The 11,243-nt window shown below is 31.2% G+C and overlaps 1 long non-coding RNA gene across 1 annotated transcript; it reads left to right on the forward strand.

Annotated features, from left to right (window-relative positions):
* Nucleotides 1-9,159: 9,159 nt before the first annotated feature.
* LOC125198211 lies at nucleotides 9,160-10,340 on the forward strand. The gene is made up of 3 exons (XR_007172368.1): nucleotides 9,160-9,208; nucleotides 9,302-9,443; nucleotides 10,225-10,340. It is a non-coding gene; the product is annotated as an uncharacterized LOC125198211 (long non-coding RNA).
* Nucleotides 10,341-11,243: the final 903 nt, after the last annotated feature.

The following is an 11,243-nucleotide window of genomic DNA, read 5'->3' on the forward strand; positions in this document are numbered from 1 at the left end:
ATCAATAGAGGGTTTAATTGTATCTCTTGTGTGCGAAGTTGTTGTTGAGAAAGTGGAGGTGTAACCCTTGAAATGGCAAAGGGTTCTAACCTTTCACACACAAACACTGCAGAAGTATACACACACCTGCATATATATACTCTCAGCATCGTTGGCGGTTTTGCTATTTAGTCCCTGCGTTCTCGCTTTATTACTTTTTGAATTTATCATAAAAAGGGTAGATATATTTGATTCTCTTCTTTCATTTATTTTTAAATTTTAGGCTTGATTTGTTGCACGCACAGATAATAAAAGGCACGCCCTATGTACATCATATATAGGGACGTTAGTGCATTCTGAAATAGATCTATCATGGGCCGACCCAAATAGATCGAGAAATTTAAAAAATTGAGGTTAAAATTAGTAATAACTCAATAAAAAAATCAAAATTTGATTAATTAACTCGATTAGGACTGTCTGTAGGTTAAACCAATGTTCAACTATTGTTTATTCTTCCGCTATATTTTACAATGATTTAACACATTATAATATAAATAACTAAAAAAAATTAAATTTCCGATATATATTTAATATACATATGCATTAAATAATTAGTAATATAATAAACAAATTGAAAATTTTAAATTTATTATAAGAAATTGAGTAATTTTTTTAAAACTATCTTTAAAATTTATCAAAATGTACTTACATTTCATTTTAATTTTACGAATCTTGATTTGACTTTCAATGTCTAAATTTATCAAAGCATATTAAAGCATTCAACTAATCAAGATCTATCAAACATCAGTATAGTTTTTACACCAATAGTTTAATTAGGTTTGAATTTAAATAGTACATAGTATTATGAAATTCTCACAATATTATATTTTATGCTCTATAAATCTGCGTAATTTTCATCGCAATTACGTGTCAAGAACCTCATTATCTTGATTTGATCACATTTTACATGACATTATTTATGACAAAAAATATAAAATCCTATAAATTTTGCAATAAATTGAAATTTGGTAAATCATTACGAATGTTAAAAATAAATAATTCTTAAGTTACTTATAACTCTCTCTTTTTCAAAAACTTTATTCTCTTTTTTATCTCCTAGTATTTTTTTATTTTAGGGATATTGGTCTTTAAAATCATGAACTTTGAGCAAATTTTAGTATTTTCCACGAACTTTAAAATTGGTCTAAAAATAAAAAACTTTACATTTTGTTTGTTGCATGTCAATCACCATAACTAACCAACTTCCGTGTATTTTTTTTTATCTTACTTGACACTACTAAATCAACACGATTTTCTACGTAGCATTTTATCCTACTTATCATGAACTTAAAAAGTAATCTAAAATATTATAAACATTTCACGGTTGCTCACGTATAATAAGATTTTTGCTAAAGATATCTTATTTGGGCTGTTATGGAAAATAACAAACAAAATGTAAAATTTGTGATTTTTTTGACCAATTTTAAAGTTCTCAGGAAATACTAAAATTTGACCAAAGTTCATGATTTTAGATACCAATCTCCCTTTATTTTATGGAGTATTTATTCTCTTCACAACTCCACTTAATTTAAATATCAAAAAGTTTTCATGCTCAAAAAATATTGCAAGCGGCTTGTAACGGAGGCACGGAGCAAAAGCAATATTTTAAATCTCGTGAATTTTATGGAGAGATGTTATATAGTTAATGGGCCGCACCTGTGGCATTATGGGCTTTATGACAGCCTGACCTACATTCTATAAAAAGATTTAAGAGGCCCCTAATTACCCCAGTAAATGCAGATGTGATGGTAGTCTATTTTAACAATACTAGTATATCCCCCGCGCGTTGCGCCAGCTGACAAAATTCATAGTAAATCATATAATTCGTGCGAGATATAAATAAAGGAAATTATGTGCCCAAAAGTTTGTACCAACTTAATTGGGACAAAGGGAGTACAATATTTAAGAATACATATTTTCTTATAAATTTATAGGAAAAACATATTCTCTCTAGTTAAGACTAAGAAGATTATTTTAAGATTTCATACCAAAAAGTTATGTACCAACTTAATTTGTACAAACAGAGTACAATACTTAAGAGAATCTAAAGTGTTAGTGCATCCCCCAGCGCGTTGCGCAGCTGACGACATTCGTAGTTAATTACGTATTCATTTAATTACAATTGTAATTAGTTACTGAGTTGTCAATAGAGAATACATATGTATAAAATATTGAATACAATTTTAAATATTTATGTATATCCCTATAATTATGTTTGGTTTCGGTCAAAAGAAAGTTTAAATTATCCCTATTGAAAATATGAGATGCACTTCATTATTGCGTATAATCGTAATATATTATTTAACAACCCAAGTGCAAATGAAAGTAAATCTTATACATAATAATTGTGAAAATTTAGAGGTAATATTGTATCTCCTTATCCATTCTCCCTCAGCCACTAAATCAATATAATTTTAAACTCTTCATTAATTATTTTCTTAAATACACTACAAAGAATTCAAATCCTTTTAACCTACCAACCCATAAAGGCAATAATCAACTTATACTAAAATCAAACAAAATACTTAAGCAATAACACACCTCTCAAGTTATATTACCCTATTAATAATTCCTCACAAAATTAAAACCATGATTCACAACTTTCCACACTAACGAAAGAAATAAATAAACAGTACAATATAACGACGCTAAGAATAAAAATCAAAAGTAGAAACCTAGCTTCAATAGATATGCAAATAATAGTAATAGACAAACACCAATAACATAATATCAGTTTAACAAATACATTTATAATAAACATAAAACATAAAAAAAAAAAAGCAGATATATATTAAACATTAAATATCAACAAATAAACCCTATTGTATAAAACAAAATATAATAACCATTAACATTGAGCCATTAACATGTCTTGAGTATTTTGAATCATTGAGCCATTAACATGGTTTTAAGAAGCTTTGCACAAAACCTAAATAAAAGGGCAAATATATACACTGAGCCATTAACATGTCCAATATAAATAAACCATTGATTATTGACATAAAAAAGATTAAAACACATTTTCATCAACTGATTTTAATTTTTCAATCTTACCTACATATTTATTAAACTACACATTAACCCAACAACACTATTAATAATTTACCATTATAAATTACATAATATAATAGAATTTTTTTAATAATTTGTTTATATATATTTAATAAAAAATTACATTAACTTGAGAATTAAAATATATTTTAAAATATTGCAATAATATATAGACATAAATAAAAATAGATTTAAACAATGAAAAGCACTCATTGTACATACTATAGCGTTTAAATTGAACTAATCCATTTGATTAACGTAATCAAGTTCAATTTTCAATATTAATATACGACCAATTAATTTAATAATCAATTACATGAAATATTTAAGCCCAATTTATTCGGTCCATCTCCATTGAATTTAAGCCCACTTTTATTTATAGTAAAACAAACATATAAACAATAACCTAAAACATAGAGTACTCCATAAAATGTGCACAGTGAGAGCGGCGCCTCAATCTATTCTTATTCCAGCCTAAAATTACAAATCATACAAAATAAATAATTAATACTAATAATTTATATAAAATAAAATAAATATCTGTAAACTTTTTAACTAAATAATTGATAAAACAGTCTATCTCCTAAAACAAAATAAATATTCCACATGATAACATAATACATATATGATTCATTAATTATCCTATCTCAAATCTAATAACAAATACATATATGATAGTATTTAGCTAACTCAGCCCACTAACTATATTCTACTACTAATTTAAACCTAATATTTTCTTTATGCAGCGCCGCTATCTTCTGCCCCTTTTATGTTTTTTCGTTTTCTTCTCTAGCTTTGCATCTCAAAATTTTCTTTCCAAGTTCTTCAACCATCAACTACTCTCCATAAATCAGGTAAATCCTTGCTTCCATTCAAAAATACAAAAGCATGAGGGAGCAAAGTGCAATTTTCAGTAATTTTAAAATTAGAAAGAAGAAATTATAGAGAGAGAAATAAAAGTTACTCTAAAATGTAGAAAGAGAAATAAGAACCTTAGATTGAGAGATTAAAAAAGGCACTGCTCTTTTTTTGCGGGGGGGAGGGGGGAACCCCCTCTTTTTTTAGTGGAAAACCTGCTCTTTTTTTAGGAGGAAAATCCTTATTATGTAGAAGTCTTATTTTTTTGTGTAAAACTTTGTTATGTATATATTTTAAAGTTGATGTCATGTTTGTTTGATTGTAAGTTTTATGCTTTAAAACAGTGCTATACACTATTTACCAATGGTTTTAACGTATAAAATTACTTTTGACAGATTATAATTATTTTATCTCCTAGTCAATTAACAATCACTGAAGTGTATTTTAATATTAAAAAAAGAATGAACACATCATATTTACAGTTATAAGTTAACTTTCCCTTATTTCATGAAGAGTCTCTTTTAAAAGTTATAGAATAGGTTATTAGAATCTCTTTTAACCCGAAAATTTTATTTTTGATAAATGATTAATAAAATATTGTAAAAATCTGTGTCATTTTAAAATTCATATTTTAAAAAAATAAAAAAGGATAATCTTTTTTATACAATTACATATGCATAGCAATTATGATATTGTAAGAGTATTACAAAATGATATTAATAAAATATAAATAATTCATGTATAAACTTTGTATAAATTATAGATACAATTAATTTGAGTATCACTTGCTATCTTTTCTCATGATAGCGTTTGTATTCTAGGAGAGTACAACTTTTACTGATTAAATAGATGATTACATAATTATATACTCCTAGAATGCAATTAAAGGCAAATGAAAATGTAAAACCTTGCATGAAAAAAAATTCTAACAACTAAATTCAAACGAATTGAAAAACTGAAATCTTGGAAAAGGAATTAAATGGAAAATAATTACTAAGTATAGTACTTATAATTCTAAGCATCAATTTTTTTGTTATTGTTTCTTTAATTTTCAAAATTTCAATTTCTTTAATATTTGGAACGTTATAGTCGAATCTCGCTAAAAAAATTCTTGTATTCTTAAATCATCTATTTCACATTTTAAAGCTATATAATTAATATTTTCAATGTTTCTTTATAAAATACACTTAGCAACAAATTAATTAATTATACTAAATATATCATATTAATATTAATTTAGTTTAATATTGTGATTCTAATAATCTCATAATTTTAATTGCCCATTATTTTTATATCTTTTAAACTCTCTAATCAAACATCGATAAAAAAAATATGGAACAATATCTAATAAAGTGATTTGAATTTCATAAATTTTAAATTTTGGAACATTACGATCAAACATTGCTAAAAGAATCACATGTTCTTAACTCGTCTATTTAATATTTTAGATCTATATAGTTAATATTTTATATTTCATATAGAATATTGCATAGCAAAAAGTACATTACACAGTTTTGTTAAATTGTAAACTATGTTACTAAGTCGGTACTACAACCTAGCCTTGCGGATTACTAAACCCTTTGGGTATGGATTTAACTTCGATCACTGAGTGAACGATATGTTACTGAGTCGGTACTACATCTTAGCCTCATAGACTACTAAACCCTTGGAGTGTTGTGCCCAAATTGCATAGAATTGTTGATCAAATGACATTCATGTGATAAGTGAATTTGCACTTCAGCCCCGGCGCAAAGCGCAGCTAATGATATTTGTAGTAATCAAATAGGTACGTAATATCATTAATATATGTGAACTTTAGTACTACTATTATATCGTATTGAATTGTTATATAGTCCATCCGTCTATCAAATATGGTCATATTTTCAATCACAGCGCGATATACTATTTTATTAATTGAATGAATATATAATAAAGTATTATTAATAACGCTAAATTTTGATATCATTATATAGTACTATTGGAATTTATTTTTATTCCACAAAAATAAAGTGACATTGGTTCGTATGTATAGCCAATTAACATGATTATAATATTATTAGAAAAATGGATTTTAGTATTTTTATATAAAATTTGAATTGATTTTTATTATTCAAAGCAAAGTCGCACTCTTTTCGTATTGCTATATACCATTTGACTTGATTTAAATTGTTTCAAATTTGCTATAAATTCGCTACAGATAGAGTTCGACTTTAACTTTATTAAAACGTAATTAGAGAAAATTGAAGTCACTGAAACTTGCACCATTTTTTAAAGTTAATTCATGTTGGGATAACAATGTGATTGATTTTGATAACCGAAGATTTTATTAATGTTATGTTGAAGAAATGATATTTCAATCCATCTTTATATTCGACTAAAATATCAAATCAATTAAATTCCTAATAATTAATTACATTAAAATAATTAATTACATTAAAATAATTAATATATACTATTGTAGTGTGTATATTATACATATATTATACATATATTATCGTACATTTTATATTTGCAGCTCATTTATTTTTTTCCCAATTGATTAGTTGAGTAATTTCCATCTTTTTTATTACCAATTGTGTATTTTCAATTGCATATTTCAATTATCGTAATTTATATTGTTTATTTGTTTATTTTATACAATTTAGTTCATTTATTGAGTTTTTTTTTATCAATATATAATGGTGTGGTTGCATATTCACTGATAAATAAATAAAAAAGGTATAGTTGATTGGTTGAATATTGATCGTATCTTAAAATATAATAATTTATTATTTTGGATTCTCTTATACATATCGTAACACCAATCCATTGACGTATGGGTTTAAAACAAACAAATATGACTTAAAATAAAATAATCACAAATCAAATATAAGAACACTCAAATACTATAATATAAAAGCCAAAATTTATCAGATAAACATTATATAACATTTTTGGACTGCATTGGGATACTTTCATAAATCTATATGTTATTCATTTGCTTACGTATCAAAATTCCACGTTTAATCTCACATCACACACGAAACATATTCTTTAACCAGCACATATTCCAGAAGCAATATAAATAAAATATACATATGCATATGTCTCTCTATTTCTTTTTATTATTATGTTACATATCAAGCCTGTGATTCTTCTATGACCCGAAGGTCCCTCTATAAATGGACATATAGGTCCTTCTGTATTTGACCAGAAGGTCCCTCTGTATTTGACCCATAGGTCTCTCTGTAATATCAGATCCAGGGCAAATCCGTCACAGATCCTCTTTAATCATATGATTCATGTACTTTAATCTCAAATATAAACCACATCCATTTCCTCACATCATATTCCACCAAAGAATTCCAATATAGTTTATAAATATATCCATTGCATCAGTCTCACGCAGCTAGATCATATTCTATCATTAATAACAAACAACATATAATCATATTGGGTTCACATTATATAATATAATTAATCTCTTCACTAAAACTCAGAATAAAGAAGCATGTAAAACGTGTAAAATTAAAAGTATGATTTATACACACCTAAGTACTATAGATATTCTCATGTCACGACCGCGCCTTGCTAAGGATAGCATTGCTCAGTTAATCATGACCAGGGGAGGGAATTAAGAAGAGGGGATAGAAAGGGGATGAAAGAATTAATGATAAGACACAAATATTTCTTCATAAGATGAGAGATGTTCACGAGACAACAAAGATCATGAGAATTTGAAAGAGTGCTTATCACAGATCACTCGTTACTGATCGTTTTTCCTATGACCCATCTATTACAAAATACTACGACAAAAGCACAGCGGAAGGAGTTGTAACCACATGGTCATGTGTATGAAGACACATGCCACGAAAATTCTACAAAAGAGATGAGACGACCTCCAACTCCACTCAGCCACCATTTCATCACTTGCTCAACCTGCACATTTAGAAATACATGCAGGGCTGAGTACGGGGTACTCAGTGAACACATTGCCGAAAGATACACATATAAGAAAAAGTTATTATCATGCCATCACAGTAACACACGGGGGTTTTTCTTAAAGGCCCGAGCTTACTAAGTTCATTTTCATAAAATTCGCCTGATCAGGCTAAGTTCATTCCAGCAATCCGCCATATCTGATGGTTCATTCTGTGTCGGGAAGGTGGCCACCTTCCACGATCACATTGACCGGCCAACCCTTACGATGACTCACGGTCCATTCCTTTGTGCACACTAACTCGAATAGGATCTTGGTCCTATTGGAGCCGAATTCGTTTCATTCATTCATTCATTTGGCATCGCCAAGCAGATAGGCATCATAAAACAAATAATTTATGGCACGATAACATTTTAAAAAAAGTAAGTGCAATTTTATCAAACAAAAATCATTTCATATATTTGATAATTTTATCCACACTTAATGTGTTGGATATAAAGCCCACCTCAAAGCTTCCAAGTAAAACTCTACAAAAGCTCGACCTTGGGTAATCAAACTCCGCGAACACGCCCTTCTTGAAAGAGTATAATGATTTAAATTAGTTTTATGAACATACATAAGGTGCATGACATGAAATGATCCTACATGGAGTATGCGTCCTATGTTCGTGGTGCGATCAAGATCACTTCATTCCACTTAAGAAAAGTGGATCTCTATTTTATAAGAAACCTTAAAGTAATTAAATAATTATTTGGGAGAGGGTTCATTAAATCCATACATTCTTATCTTCAAGAAATTTAATTAATTAATTAAGGAGGGCAAGACATTAATTTATCATAAGATTATTTAAAAGCTTCAAAACTTTTAAGAAATATTAATCCAAAAGAAAATAAGAGATAAGGTTCATTTCATTTCTTATGCTTCAAAGCCCAAAATTCTCATTTCCCTCAAATTCTCGGCCCAAGATAAAATAATTAAAAGACCATCTTACTAAATAAATAAATTACTTGGCCCAAAGGGGGGGCCCAAGAGTGTTGCCCTAATTTCACTAAAAGAAATTAGCCTCCCATGTTCTCCTCCATTTCAAAAAAAAAAACATTTCTCCCCTCTCCCAACTTCTCACTCTCTCGCCACTCCCTCCGCCGGCGGTCTTGGCGTCGCCGGCGAGCGACGCCGGCCGCCGGTCATCTCTCTCCTCTCCCCTCTCTCTCTCTCGGCCCCTCTCTCTCTCTCGGCCTCTCTCTCCGCCACGACGAACCACCGCCTCTGCCGCCGCTGCCTGCCGGGCCGCGCCGCCGTCGCCGGTGGTTACACGGCGGTTTCACCGCCGTTGACCGAGAGGTAGGGTCTTCCCCCACTTCCCCTTCTTTCTCTTCTTCTTTATTTTCTCAACTTGAAGGCCTAGGACTAACAATTAAGTCTTGAAATGTGAAGATTTGGATAGATCGTGAAAAATGGGGTCGAAAGAGGTTAATTTCGTCACGAATCGCCGGAAAACTGCCGCTGCCACCGCTGGTCTGCCGCCGCCGCCGGCCTCTGCCGCCGCCGCCGGTCTGGCAGTCCCTTCGCTCACGAGGTAAGCTTTTCCAAGATCGTCATTATTGTACGATGAAGATTTCTAGTAGTTTAGGCATTGCTTAATTGTTTTCTTTGTCTAAGCTTTCTATGGTTAAGGCAAAAATCCATTCTAGAAAGTCATATGCATATTTGATAAGAAATCAATTAGGGAAGAGGCATAATAATATGGTTTGAGTGTTAAGCACTTTATTCCTCAATGATCAAGCTCTAGTTGTGGTTTTAAGTTCTAGAATGTTAAAGAGGGTGTAAGAAGTGGTATTTGACATGGGAGGCTTCAAAAATTCATGCTTTACTAATTGTAATATGAAATTGACAATGTAGTAAGAAGAATAATTGTTAGGAGAATTTACCTTGAGAAAAGGAGAAGAAGAAGAATGGTAGTGTGTAGGAATTTGACCCCTCTTCTTCAAACACTTATGTGCATTGACATTTTGATAGAATTTGCTTAGGGAAAGATTTGTGGAGGAGCCAAAAGGTAGAGGATGATATGGTGGGATATTTATAAGGAAGAAAGATGCATGAGTTTAAATGGTTTAAAGCTTGATTCTCATGTGGAGGTGAAATGTCCAATGGGTAGGGACTTTTTGCCAAATGAGGCAAGTTGTCTCTTCAATCATTTGTCATGCCAAAAATGGCAAGAATATTATGTCTCGTCACTTAAAAAGGCGTGAGCCGTCAATTGGAAAACGTGAGCCGCCGTTTGGTTTGCGTGTTTGATGTGATTTGATTTCGTCGATTGTCTCGTCTTGATTTAACGTGCTTCTTATCCGTTCGTGTAGGTATCGGGGTTCAAGACGTGGCTATTGCGCAAGATCCGGAGGGCATGGAGAGTACTTTATTTTTAATTAATATTTACTTAACGTTGAACTCGTGTACGGACTTTTATTAGAGCAAACATCTATTTTGACTATTACTATTTTTGTTCACTACTCAAAATATACTTCACAACGATTAATCATAACAAGAAGTAATAATAAGAAAATTTTAGACGCGAAACTATATATATATATATATAGATCGATGTTCTAAGCCTTAGGGTAAAAAGTCGGGATGTTACATTCTTTCCCCCTTACAAAAATTTCGTCCCGAAATTTGTAAGGGTCTATTCAAACAGTTCCGGGTATTTTTCTTTCATCTCGTCTTCCAGCTCCCATGTAGCTTCTTCGTATCCATGATGCTTCCACAAGACCTTCACCGAAGTGATGGATTTTGTCCTTAGTTGTTGCACCTTCCGGTCTAAGATTGCTTCTGGCTTCTCTTCGTAACTCAAGTCCGGGTTTAACATCATTTCTTCATGGTGGATCACATGTTTCGGGTCGTACACATATTTCCGCAGCTGCGAAACATGGAAGACGTTGTGCACGCTTCCGAAACTTGGTGGCAGCGCCAAACGATATGCGACGGGTCCAATTTCCTCCAGGATTTCGTAGGGGCCAATGAAACGAGGCCTAAGCTTCCCCTTCACCCCAAAACGTATTATCCCTTTAGAAGGAGACACCTTCAAGAAGACCTTGTCTCCTACCTTGAACTGCAGGTCGGTCCGTCGAGCATCTGCATAGGACTTTTGTCTGTCTTGTGCTTCCTTGATTCTTCCTTTGATCTGCCGCACGATTTCAACCATTTCGTTGACTACTTCGGGGCCCAGCATCTTCCTTTCGCCAACCTCGTCCCAGTATAGTGGTGATCTGCACTTCCTCCCATATAGCGCTTCGTAGGGTGCCATATCAATGGTCGCCTGGTAGCTGTTGTTGTAGGCAAATTCTATCAAGGGTAGAATTGTCTCCCAACTTCCTCCCCT

The sequence above is a fragment of the Salvia hispanica genome, unplaced genomic scaffold (assembly GCF_023119035.1).
Source record: "Salvia hispanica cultivar TCC Black 2014 unplaced genomic scaffold, UniMelb_Shisp_WGS_1.0 HiC_scaffold_1287, whole genome shotgun sequence".
Classification (NCBI taxonomy): Eukaryota; Viridiplantae; Streptophyta; class Magnoliopsida; order Lamiales; family Lamiaceae; genus Salvia; species Salvia hispanica.